The 13,147-nt window shown below is 44.2% G+C and overlaps 1 protein-coding gene across 4 annotated transcripts in view; it reads right to left on the bottom strand.

The window, feature by feature from the left end:
- The window catches only part of ARHGAP15 (Rho GTPase activating protein 15), a 711,254-nt gene that overhangs the window by 658,286 nt on the left and 39,821 nt on the right, over window positions 1–13,147 (bottom strand). The window lies entirely within an intron of this gene.

Genomic DNA, 13,147 nt, shown 5'->3' with positions numbered 1-13,147 from the left:
AGCAGGGTGACAATATACAGCCTTGTCATACTCCTTTCAAAGGCTTAAGCATAGTCAATGAAGCAGAAATAGACTTTTTTTCTGGAATTCTCTTGCTTTCTCCATGATCCAGCGAATGTTGGCGATTTGATCTCTAGTTCCTCTACCTCTTCGAATCCCAGCTTGTACTTCTGGTAGTTCTCGGTTCACATGCTGCTGAAGCCTAGCTTGTAGGATTTTGAGCATCACCTTGCTGGCATGTGAAATGAGCGCAATTGTGTGGTAGTTTGAACACTCTTTGGCACTGCCCTTTGTTGGAATTGGAATGTAAACTGACCTTTTCTACTGTTGAGTGTTCCAAATTTGTTGGCATATTGAGTGCAGCACTTTAACAGCATCATCTGGCTATCAGGGACATTAAGATCTTTCCTGTATAGTTCTTCTGTGTATTCTTGCCACCTCTTCTTAATCTCATCTGCTCTGTTGGGTCCCTGCCTTCTTTGTTATTTATCATGCCCGTCTTTGCACAAAATGTTCCCTTGAGATCTCCGATTTTCTTGAAAAGATCTCTAGTCTTTCCCATTCTGTTCTTTTCCTCGATTTCTTTGCATAGTTCATTTAAGAAGGCCTTGTCTCTCCTTGCTATTCTCTGGAAATCTGTATTCAGCTGGATATATCTTTCCCTTTTCCCCTTGCTTTTCGCTTCCCTTCTTTCCTCAGCTACTTGTAAAGCCTCATCACACAGCCACTTCGCTTTCTTGCATTGCTTTTTCTTTGGGATGGATTTAATTGCTGCCTCCTGAACAATATTACGGACCTCCGTCCATAGTTCCTCAGGCACTCTGTCTATCAGGTCTAATCCCTTAAATCTATTCCTCACCTCCACTGTATATTCATAAGGGATATGGTTTAGGTCATACCTGAATGGTTTAGTGGTTTTCCCTACGTTCTTCAATTTAAGCCAAAATTTTGCAAGAAGTGGCTCATGAGCTGAGCCACAGTCAGCTCCAGGTCTTGTTTTGACTGACTGTATGGAGCTTCTCCATCTTTGGCTGCAAAGGACAAAATCAATCTGATTTCGATATTGACCATCTGGTGATGTCCATGTGTAGAGTCGCCTCTTGTGCTGTTGGAAAAGAGTGTTTGCTATGATCAGCGTGTTCTCTTGGCAAAACTCGATTAGCCTTTGTCCTGCTTCACTTTGTATACCAAGGCCATGCTTGCCTGTTATCCCAGTGATTTCTGGACTTCCTACTTTAGCATTCCAATCCCCTATGATGAAGAGGACATCTTTTTTTGGTGTTAGTTCTAGAAGGTGTTGTATGTCTTCATAAAACCGATCAACCTCAGCTTCTTTGGCCTCAGTGGTTGGGGCATAGACTTGAATTACTGTGATGTTGAATGGTTTGCCTTAGACTCGTACTGAGATCATTCTATCATTTTTGAGATTGTACCCCAGTACTGCTTTTCCCACCCTTTTGTTGACTATGAGTGCTACTCCATTTCTTCTAATGGATTCTTGCCCACAGCCACAGTAGTAGATACAATGGTCACCTGAATTAAATATGCCCATGCTTGTCCATTTTAGTTTGCTGATTCCCAAGATGTCATGTCAATGTTCAATCTTGCCTAGGGATGGCGGAGAATTCCGCCATGGATTTCAGCGAGGCCGAATATACTGGCATTCGGCCCCCTGAAATCCATGGTGGAATGGCCTACCACCCCCCCACCCCCCCCCCGCGGATCCCCCCCAGGACGAGACTTACCTGGGGCAGATGTTCTGGATGGCAGCAGCTCCAGCGGTGGCTTTGGCGGCGGCGGCTGGTCTTTCGACCGGCTGTTGCGGCCGCCATTTGCAGTCTGATGTTTGTCTTGATAGGCTACATAAGTCTTTACATAGCCTATCACGTCTGGGTAAAAAAAAACAACAGCAAAAAAAACCGGCGTACGCAAATGGCGGTGGCTACGGTGGCTGCCATTTGCGTTCCTTATTTTTTGCTGTTTTAGTCTATGTAAATATTTACGTAGACTATGATGGCAAAAAAAAGGGGGAACGCAAATAGCGTAGTGGGCGTTATTTGAGTCCCTTTTTGATTCGCCATTTCAGCCTACGTAAATACATAGGCTAAAACGGCGAATAAAAAAGAACGCAAATAGTGCCCACTACGCTATTTGTGTTCCCCTTTTATTTTGCCATAATAGTCTACGTAAATATTTACGTAGACTAAAATGGCAAAAAATAAGGAACGCAAATGGCGGCCGCCATAGCCGCCGCCATTTACGTACGCCTTTTTTTTTTACCTAGATGTGATAGGCTATGTAAAGACCTATGTAGCCTATCACAGCTTCCTGGCTGGATGCAAATGGCGGCCGCTATGGCGGCCGCCATTTGCATCTGCACCAGCCAGTCTGCGACCAGAAAACCAGTCTGCAACGCAGAAATAGCGTTGCCCTTATTTTCGCCGTAGTCTACGTAATCTTTATGTAGACTACAGCAACCAAATAAGGAACGTGAATGGCGGCTCCCTATGGGGGCCTCCATTATCCATACGCATTTTTTTTTTTTAAGTCACCCATGATAGGCTACGTGACGATTTACGTAGCCTATCACGGCTGACTTTGCAAATCTAGCCGTGATAGGCTACGTTAATCGTCGTGTAGCCTATCATGGGGGCGTTTTTTTTTCTTTCTTTTATTGGAATGGTGGCGGCGGCAGCCGGTCGAAAGACCGGCTGCTGCTCCCGCCCCGGACGAAGACCCGACGAACCGCCGGCTGGACCCGCTGCCGGGAGGGACATTCGGGAAAGGTAAGTCCCGTCCCGGGGGGGGGTGCGGGGGGGGGTGCGGAGAATTTCTTCCCGAAACTTGTTCGGGGGGCGGAACACGTTGGCGCTCGGCCCCCCGAAGTTTCGGGGAGAAATTCTCCACCATCCCTAGTGGTGAGTTTCACATACCTTAAAATTCACTTGTTTACACAAGGTTTCCTGGCTTATAAGTGATCATAAAGCTGCTCCATTAAATTGCTTTTACTTCTTTATTCATGTTTGTTGTTGTTGTAAGTTGTAATTGTTTATTGTTATATTGTATTATGTATGTATTTTAACAGTGCTTTTTAGTATTTTTGCATGTAAACCTCATAGAGATTTTATTATATTAAGTGGTGTGTAAGTATAATCAATAAATAAGTAATTTTAAATTTTATTATTAAATATGTACATAGCATTCTTGATTTGCAAAATGATTTAAAATATTTAACTCAGTCTTACAACAAACTTGAAAAAAGGTCAAAAGAATTCCCAGTTCTTAGATGGGCAATTGAAGCTAAGAAACAGTCCATGGCCACCTAGTAACATATATAGTTGAAGAGCAGACATCTCAATCCAAAGTCCCACAATGTCTTGAATCAGCCATTTAAATATTAACACAGCAAACCTGTTAAGTTTTGTGTGCACAAGTACAAGTCTGGCACACAGCATTTGCTGGATTAAGAACTCCAGGTATAAATCAGTAGGTATGCATAGTATTCACATTCTCATGCTACTAATCACATGTTAATTATAACAGTTATACCTTGCTGTTTGCATGCAACTAGAATTGGTTTGGGGCCTAAATCTTCTCTGCAAAATAATATGTTCCCCCTGCCCCCCCAGTATATAACAGTGCATTTAAAATGACACCTATAGGAAAATGAGCCACGCCTCTATCAGAAGTAAAATTCAGTTCTGCTGGAACCTTGCTGAGAAAAGTTTTTACTGTTCTGGGAGCTGAAGAGTTAAAAAGGATATTGCAAACTGCCAGCTAATATCTACTCAGAGATGCCCTTGTGTAAGTGGTATTTTTAATACTCCTTGCTCTATATTTATTCCCCTCTAGCGGATGCTTCATTAGTGCTTCTTTTTATCTTGCCTGCCTAATTCATTCTCCCAGATTTAAACAAGCCAAAAGCTCACCTTATGCTACTGCAGAAGCAATTTTTATTTTTTGAAGGTTAATCCAACTCAGCAGGATTTAGGGATGGCACTTTTCCTTGGTCGTAGGCATGTTGGCTCAGGCCAGACAGCTGTTTGGACACTCTCCATTGGGAATCTTGCCCTCAACACCCACAGTTGATGCACATACATGGTCTACTGGCTGCCTACTTCCATGCCCATCTGTTCAGATGGCATGCTGCCCACTCACAAGTTCGCTGGAACCTTGCCCTTAGTGTGTAGGTGCCAGGCAATGATGGGTTTAGATGGGTAGCCTGCAAAATATTGTAAGTGATCACTTTTTCTCCTGCAGGAAGTCCTTCCCCTACGCTAACATTGTGCGCTACATTGCAGTCAATCAAAACCTGTGCACGCTTAACATGCCAAACAAAAATTGTGATTTGTGATTTAAGGTGTTTATATTCCATCTTTTTGTTGTAAAAACCTCTAAGGCGACATACATTTTTTAAAAAACAAACATTAAATACAATACAATGATAGGACTATTGAAAGGGGAATACTTCACAAAGATGACTGCCTGAAACTAAGGCAGGGGGAGCTAAAAGGGCTAGAATGGAAATCTGACTGTAATTTAAATTATTATCATGCATGTACAGCTGCAGCCAGCCTCTATACAGCACAAAAATACTCGTAAGTCAAAGTTATGGCATCAATAAACAAAGTGATTAGTAGAAGAGGCTTATTCGCAGAGCACACATTATAAATTAAGTTCTTATCCAAGTATTGATAAGTATTGATAAATAAGAAATAACAAAATTAAGTGCCTCATTCAAGTAAATAATTAAAGATGGTTGTGATGTTTTTAATGCAGGGTGGGAACCAGGGATTTTTGTCTTTCCACTTTAAACAGAAGAAGAATTCTTGACTGTGAAGGTCATGATGGAATTCAGGCTCAGCACAGGACTTATTTCAGGAGGGGGCTCCAGAGTGGGGCATACTTTTTTTTTATTATTGCTCAGAGATCAGCTGAGATCTAAGTTTTCTGTTTTGATAGATTTCTTTTTATTATAATTTTAAGGTCTAAAGTTCCTTAAAATACTTCTGAGGACAATATAACAAATGAAAAAAATAGGCCACAAGTAAAATAACAAATACAAAAACAAAACAAAAGCCCAACCTGGGGAATAGCCATTTCTCTATTTCTTCATAAGACACAGGATAGATAAAGCAGGGGTGGGGGGAGGGAGCAGCCAATAAATTAGGAAAGCTGGAAAGCACACTAGGTAGTCATTTCAGTTCAAATGTGATGATATAGCCTAGTATCCTGATATTTCTACTGAGACATCTTGTTCAGTGACAACATCACATTTGTTTTAGTTTTGTTCTATGTCTGAAGGAGAATGTGTGGGTTCATTTTGCCTCCTCAGTGGCTGTAACTGTAATGAAAGAATGCCTCATGACTGCTTAACAGTCTAAATGGGTAAGAAACCATGATATGTTTGTACCAGTTGTTCACAGGGTATGCCCCAGGAACAGCTGGTGGAGAGCTTATCAATGGGATCTCCGCAAACCTGGGAGAGGTAATGAGCAGGGTACCATAGGGCTCAGTCCTGGGCCCAGTGATCTTCAACATTTTTATTAATGACCTGGCTGGAGGAGGAGGTGCAGAGAATGCTGATCAAATTTGCAGATGACACAAAATTGGGAGGGATAGCTAATACCTTGGAAGACAGAAACAGAATTCAAAGTGATCTTGATAGAATGGAGCACTGGGCAGAAAACAACAGAATGAAATGTAATAGGGATAAATACCAAGTTCTGAACCTAGGAAAAAGAAACCAAATGCACAGTTACAAGATGGGGGATACATGACTCAATAACACTACAAGCGAGAAGGGTCTTGGAATTGCTGTCGATCACAAGCTGGATATGAGCCAACAATGTGATATGGCTGCAACAAAGGCAAATGCTCTTTTGGGCTGCATTAACAGAAACATAGCTTCCAAATCCCGGGAAGTACTAGTTTCCCTCTACTCAGCACTGGTTAGGCCTCATCTGGAGTACTGTGTCCAGTTCTGGGTGCTGCACTTGAAGAAGGATGCAGACAAGATGGAGAGGGTTCAGAGGAGGGCAACAAAGATGATCAGGGGACTGGAAACAAAGCCCTACGAGGAGAGACTGAAAGAACTGGGCATGTTTAGCCTTGAGAAGAGAAGACTGAGGGGAGATATGATAGCGCTCTTCAAGTACTTGAAAGGTTGTCACAGACAGGAAGGCCAGCATCTCTTCTCAATCATCCCAGAATGCAGGACACGGAAGAATGGGCTCAAGTTACAGGACGCCAGATTCCGGCTGAACATCAGGAGAAACTTCCTGACTGTTAGAAACAATGGAACCAATTCCCTAGGGAGGTGGTGGGCTCTCCCACACTGGAGACATTCAAGACGAGGCTGGACAGCCATCTGTCAGGGATGCTCTGACTTGGATTCCTGCATTGAGCAGGGAGTTGGACTTGATGGCCTTGTAGGCCCCTTCAAACCCTACTATTCTATGAGTCCTCATCATATCCAGGACAACGTTCCCATTATGGCTCTCATGGCTTTGTTGAAGGGAAATGAATACCTCATTAAAGAGGTGCTTCTACAGTGTTCCCTGTGCTTTCTGGACAGATAACATGCTGGGTACATTAACCTAAAAAAAGGTTTACCTCCAGATATCACATGCTAGGATGCCAACTTTCAAAGAGAGCTGCTCCCATGTAGGCATGGGTAAGAATTTTATTCGGTTTGGTTTTTATCTCAGAACTTACCAAAATTAACTAATTTCTTCATAAATGGGACAGATTTGATTTTTTACAATCTCAGTCTGTCCCAATTAATCAGACAGATTGACATTAAAAAACAATCAAATGTGGGCAAAAACCAAAACTGTCAAATTCATCCCTCAGGCTCAGGGCTTGGAGTGCTAGTAGGGATGTATGAAAGTCCCTTACCTTTGTCGAAAGTTGATTCGCGGTGGGGGGGAGGCGCTCCGGCCCTCCCCCTGAAATCCTGGCCAGGGGGGAGGCGCCCCATCCCTCCCACCGTGAATCTTGTCCTGCCAGGGCTGCAAATGGCAGCGTCCGTAGCCGCCGCCGTTTGCGTCCCTGCAGTCAGCTGTGATAGGCTACGTAAATGTTTACGTAGCCTATCACAGCTGAGTTAAAACAAAAAACAAAAAACCGCACGTACACAAATGGCAGCGCCCATGGGGGCTGCCATTTGCATTCCTTATTTTGGCACGTGTAGTCTACGTAAACATTTACGTAGACTACGGCAAAAATAAGGGGAATGCTATTTGCATTGCCTTTATTTTCGCCATAGTCTACGTAAATGTTTACGTAGACTACACGTGCCAAAATAAGGAACGCAAATGGCGGCGCCCATGGGCACCGCCATTTGCGTATGCGCGGTTATTTTTTTTTGGTTTTTTTTTTACTCAGCCGTGATAGGCTACGTAAACATTTACGTAACCTATCACGGTATTTTTTTGAAAATCTAGCCGTGATAGGCTACGTAAATGTTTACGTAGCCTATCACGTTTTTTTTTTTTTTAAATTTGGAAATGGTGGCAGCGGCAGCTGGTCGGAAGACCGGCTGCCGCAGCCGCCGCCGCTGAACTGCCGCCGAACTGCCGCCAGAGTAGGGGTGGACGAAAGTCACTTACCTGTCCTCGAAGCTTGTTCGTGGTGGGGGGGAGGTGCTTCGCTGCTCCCCCCGCGAAGTTCAGGCCAGGGGGGAAGCTTCCCGCCTCGCCTGGCCGAAATTCAGGCCAGGGGGGAGGCTTCCCGCCTCGCCCGGCTGAAATTCAGGCCGGGGAGGAGGCGCCTCGCCTCGCCTGGCCGCGAATTCCAAAGTTTTTTTTTTAAAAAAAAAACGCCCCCGTGATAGGCTACGTGACAATTAACGTAGCCTATCATGGCTAGATCTGCAAAGTCAGCCGTGATAGGCTACGTTAATCGTCACGTAGCCTATCATGGGTGACTTAAAAAAAAAAAAAAAGCGCGTACGCTAATGGCGGCCCCCATAGGGAGCCACCATTCGCGTTCCTTATTTGGTCGCTGTAGTCTACGTAAATCTTTACGTAGACTACGGCGAAAATAAGGGCAACGCAAATAGCGCTGCCCTTATTTTCGCCGTAGTCTACGTAAAGATTTACGTAGACTACAGCGACCAAATAAGGAACGGGAATGTCGGCTCCCTATGGGGGCCGCCATTATCCGTACACGCTTTTTTTTTTAAAGTCACCCGTGATAGGCTACGTGAAGATTTACGTAGCCTATCACGGCTGACTTTGCAAATCTAGCCGTGATAGGCTACGTTAATCGTCACGTAGCCTATTACGGGGGCGTTTTGTTTTTTTTTTCTTTTATTGCAATGGCGGCGGCGGCAGCCAGTCGAAAGACCGGCTGCCGCTCCCGCCCCGCACGAAAACCCGCCGAACCGCTGGCCGGACCCGCCGCTGGGAGGGACATTCGGCAAAGGTAAGTCCCGTCCCGGGGGTGGGGGTGCGGGGGACGGGGGGATGGAGAATTTCTCCCCAAAACTTGTTCGGGGGGCCGAACACGTTGGCGCTCGGCCCCCCGAAGTTTCGGGGAGAAATTCTCCGCCATCCCTACGCCGGAGCCGCTGCCGCCAGGGACATTCGCCCAAGGTAAGTCCCATCCCGGGGGGGCGGGGGGGGCAGACCATTTCGCCACCAATTTCAGGGGGCCAAATGCGCTGGCATTCGGCCTCGCCGAGATTCGTAGTGAAATTCTCTGACATCCCTAGTGCCTAGCTCTTAACAAGCCTGGATTTGATCTCTAGGTATTCAACCATGCTTGTGGTGCTGAATTAAGTTTTCCACCTCTTTTTTTCTGACAGGCTCCTCATCTTTAATAGCTGTGTGGCAGGCAAGCACAACACGGTCCTCTCCATGCTGGGAATACCTGTACTTTTTAATTTGGCTGGTGCAGGTGGGTGAGAATTTGTTCTGGTTTGTTTTTTATAGACACTTACCAAAATTTGCAAATTTCTTTATATACAGCACATAAAGAACTTGATTTTAAAAAAATTTAATCAAGAGAAAACAAAATTAACAATCATCCATCCTTCCTGACAGCCTGCTGTTTCAAAGTAGGCAAGCTAGCTAGAACCTTCCATACCACCATCTGCTCAAGAAACAGGTTCCAGTTGGAACCCTTTCTCCTTAGCAGATCTTCAGAAATGAAATCTAGTCTAATTAGTTTCACTTTGGGGTGAGGAAGAGGGTGACACTTTTCCTAGAAATGAAATTGACCAGACTAGAAGATTGCCACTTATGAGAACCTGCTCAAGAGGAAGGCTTCCAACCTGCCATTTGAAGTGGCAGGCTAGAGTCCTAATCACTACTAGATGATTTACTCATGAGTAAGTGTCCAAGCCTGCCACTTGCAAGTTATTCCTATACTTGTATGCATGTTGACTGCACATACATAAAGGGCGGCTCAGTAGCATACTGGGGCACCTAGGAACAATTTCAAGAGCAAGCACTCAGACATACAAAGCCTTAGATTAGATTTGCAGGTGGAAAAATAATATTACAGCCCTAATGGGAAACTCACATAACCATACACGCATTTCAATAAACAGGTCATATATAATTCTGACTGTGGCATTCCTGTGTCATGAAGCAGGTATGCCATTATTATTATTAGTGCCAAGTGCACATAACAAAGAGATACACAACATTATAAGCACACTACTTACTGTGCAAATATATGACATTTATAATAGTAATTGAAATTAAATTTGGTTGTAAAACAGCATGTTAACTTCCCTTTTAAACCAGCCTTTAAGTGGTTTAGATGAGCTCTGTGGTTTGTATTTTTGTAAGTCAATACCGTCTGTTTTTTAGACTACAAGGGTACAATGTGACTGCAAGGACGCCAAAGCCTAGGGATGTACGAAAGTCACTTACCTTTTCGACGGGGTGATTCGCGGTGGGGGGGGAGGTGCTCTGCACCTCCCTCCGAAATCCTAATCCGGCCGGCTTTGCTCCACGTAGATTCCACGGAGCCGCCGGCTGGGGCCGCCCACAGCCAGACATCCAGCTGCTGGGCAGCCTGCGAGCAAAAAAACAAAACAAAACAACAGCATACGCAAATGGCAACGGCTACAGCAGCCGCCATTTGCGTTCCCTTTTTTTTACCGTTTTAGCCTACGTAAATATTTACGTAAGCTTTACGGCAGGGGGGGGAAGGAACGCAAATAATGCTCACTACGCTATTTGCGTTCCCCTTTTTTTTCCCGTAATAGTTTACGTAAATATTTATATAGGCTAAAACAGCAAAAAAAAACAACGGAATGCAAATGGCGGCTGTTGTTGCCGTCGCCATTTGTGTATGCTGTTGTTTTTTAGCTTGCCGTGATAGGCTACGTAAATACTTACATAGCCTATCACAGCCTCCGCAGGGACGCAAATGGCATCCCTGCGTTAGCCATGATAGGCTATGTAAGTATTTACGTAGCCTATAACGGCTATGATCAGGAAGCGAATGGCAGCCGCAGGCCGGCTGCCATTCGCAAGTCAGCGCAGACAGAAGCAGGTAAGTGCTCCGTTTCGTGGGTTGGGGGGGGCTTCATTCTGCCATGGATTTCGGTGGGCTGAATGCACTGGCATTCGGCCTCACCGAGATCCATGGTGGAATTCTCTGACATCCCTAGCCAAAGGCACTTGTCCTTGTCCTTTGGCCTCAGTATGTGAAATAGCATCCAGATTCCTTAAAACCATCCACCCCTATTGAGCATTATTCACTTACATATCATAATTTACATCCCATTCTCTCCTCAAACATGCAACCCAGATGAGCAACAAGATGGTTCAGCTGCCATGTCATTTCAGTTTTTACACACCTTCTCCTTTATGCATGCTCTGCATCTCAGCTGATGCCTTGTCTCCCTGCTCAACTGCCATGGACTATGAGTCCAGACGTCTGCAGCAGCCCGGCTGCAGATCGGCCTGGCCAGCAGCTCCGCAGACACACTGTGGAGTGGATCCAGCCGGGGAGGATTCTGGGGGGAGGAACGGATCGCCTCCCTCCCCCGTCAAGGATTCTGGGGGGAGGACCGGATCGCCTCCCCCCCCCACAGACCCCAGCGGAGCAAGGTAAGTGAGGTTTCGTACACCGCTAGTCCAGAACAAAGCTGAGACTTAGGGTCACCGAGAGAGAAGAAAATATTCAAATAAGCACTGCTGTGGAAACTCACTTCTGATGGATTTTGTAATGGTTCCTGAAGTTAGCAAGAAAGAATTAGAAGAGGAAGGATGAAATATATACTATTATAAACACTATAGGTGAGGTGGAATAGAGTAGAACAGAACAGCTAAAACTTTAAAAGCAGATGTAAACAATGCACCATTGAGTGCATCTTTACCTAAATAAAAAACAAAGAAAGCTGTGCTGGTCCATGAGAAAAATATCCCAAATCCATAGACGGGCAATACCTTTATTAGGACCAACCAAAATTCCACAAAAGTATGCAAGCTTTTGATAAGGTTTTGACAAAGCTTGCACACTCGTCTGGAATTTTGGTTGGCCCTAATAAAGGTATTGCTCATCTATGGATACAGGATTTTTTTTTTAACCTATTGTACATCTAAAAGATTGGGGTAGGATTTACATCAGCAAGGAGAATAAGTGTTTGTGGGGCAGAGCGATGCAATTAATTCTCATTGCTCTGTCTATTGCTTGGAGCCTTGCTGAAGCATAGGCATACACCACAAAACAGGGAAATTACATAAAGCTGCCACTGCTGCTTCTTTTGGCATTTCTACTCATCAGTGAAATCTCTTAGATTCTCATAGCCTGTGTACAAAGTACCTTTTAGTAGAATCACCACATACACCCAACATGCTCATTAATTCCAGAGTAGTTGCTATCTGTCCCTATATTGTGCCAATGATATGCTCCAGGTACCCTCAGTCAGTTCTTACCACTAGTAGGGAATTTTGACAGGTGCAGCTTTTCATATATAGGAGAGAAAAGCTGCGTTTGATTAAATTCCCTCTTCTGCATCAGTATTAAATGGTTCAGAAGCCTTGTTCTTGCCTGTTTTCATGCTAACTAGTCAATGAGCTCTAAATGCTATTTAGAAGCACCCTTGCAAGTAGCTGCAGATAAATGCTGCAGTTCTGCCTTGGCATAACAGCAGTGCAGCCAAGGGATAAAATGTAACATGTGTGGTACCCCGAGTTTCTTTGGAAAATATCATGACATCATTTAGATAGTCAGGAAGCTGTCACTTTTTGAAATCTGACCTTGGGCATAGAATCCATGTGGCTAAATTCATTTTCTGTAAATTTGAAGGCAACACCCATAGCCCTGTCTACTTTGGGGCATTTCTTAGAAGTGTTTATGAACTGAAGGAAAAAACACACTATTAAATATTGAAGTGCCCTGTTATATTATTAACATTAACCTTGCCCCTTTGCAATCCACTAACTACACTTCGGAAGATACTTCTGTTCCATTTCTGTTGTGTTGCATGGTTTACCTAACCAGTTTGAATAAATGAATATAAAACTACTGATCTTGCATCCCGAAAATGTGACCTCAGGATGTTTGTGCACGTGACACTAAAACACTTTTGAACCTGTCTTGTGCTATTTGTGAGCATGTGTGAATACTGTTAATACAGGACAGAACCATTTCAAAATCAAATGTACATTCAAGCCAATGTAGGTTTTACATTCATATTATAGACACAAAAAAGGATTGTTATTGTCTCTTGTGTAAAAATAGCCATGCAGTCTACCTTATCCATAGCTACTCAGAAACCACACCAAAAGCTATGGGGTTTACTCACACTGGGCTCCTTCGAATGGAGCTTTTATCCTGTGATTGAGATTGCTCCTTTGCAGAAGTTTGTGGGCTCATTACATGACGCTGTGACACTCCAGGGCATCTCCTGCAATAAATGCCCTTTGCTCCATTTTTAAATAGATCGCAGATAATGAGGTATCAAATTACCCCACTGTGTTCCACTTCAGTGTCCTCCGTGAAAAGACTTAGAGCGGCAAGAAGAGGAGCAAAGTCAATGAAAGATAATGGAAGACTCAGATATGGGGAGAAGGAGGGGAAGGGGAGGGGGGAAAGGAAGCATGTATAAAGGGAGCCAGTTGTGATCCTGCATTTAAAATGGAAACAGAACGCCCCTTTTTAAATGTAGGATTTTAGG

Source organism: Heloderma suspectum, chromosome 1, assembly GCF_057233095.1.
Source record: "Heloderma suspectum isolate Gila_16-S chromosome 1, 16-S_ref, whole genome shotgun sequence".
NCBI classification, from domain to species: Eukaryota; Metazoa; Chordata; class Lepidosauria; order Squamata; family Helodermatidae; genus Heloderma; species Heloderma suspectum.
This window is presented reverse-complemented; position numbering and strand designations above follow the sequence as displayed.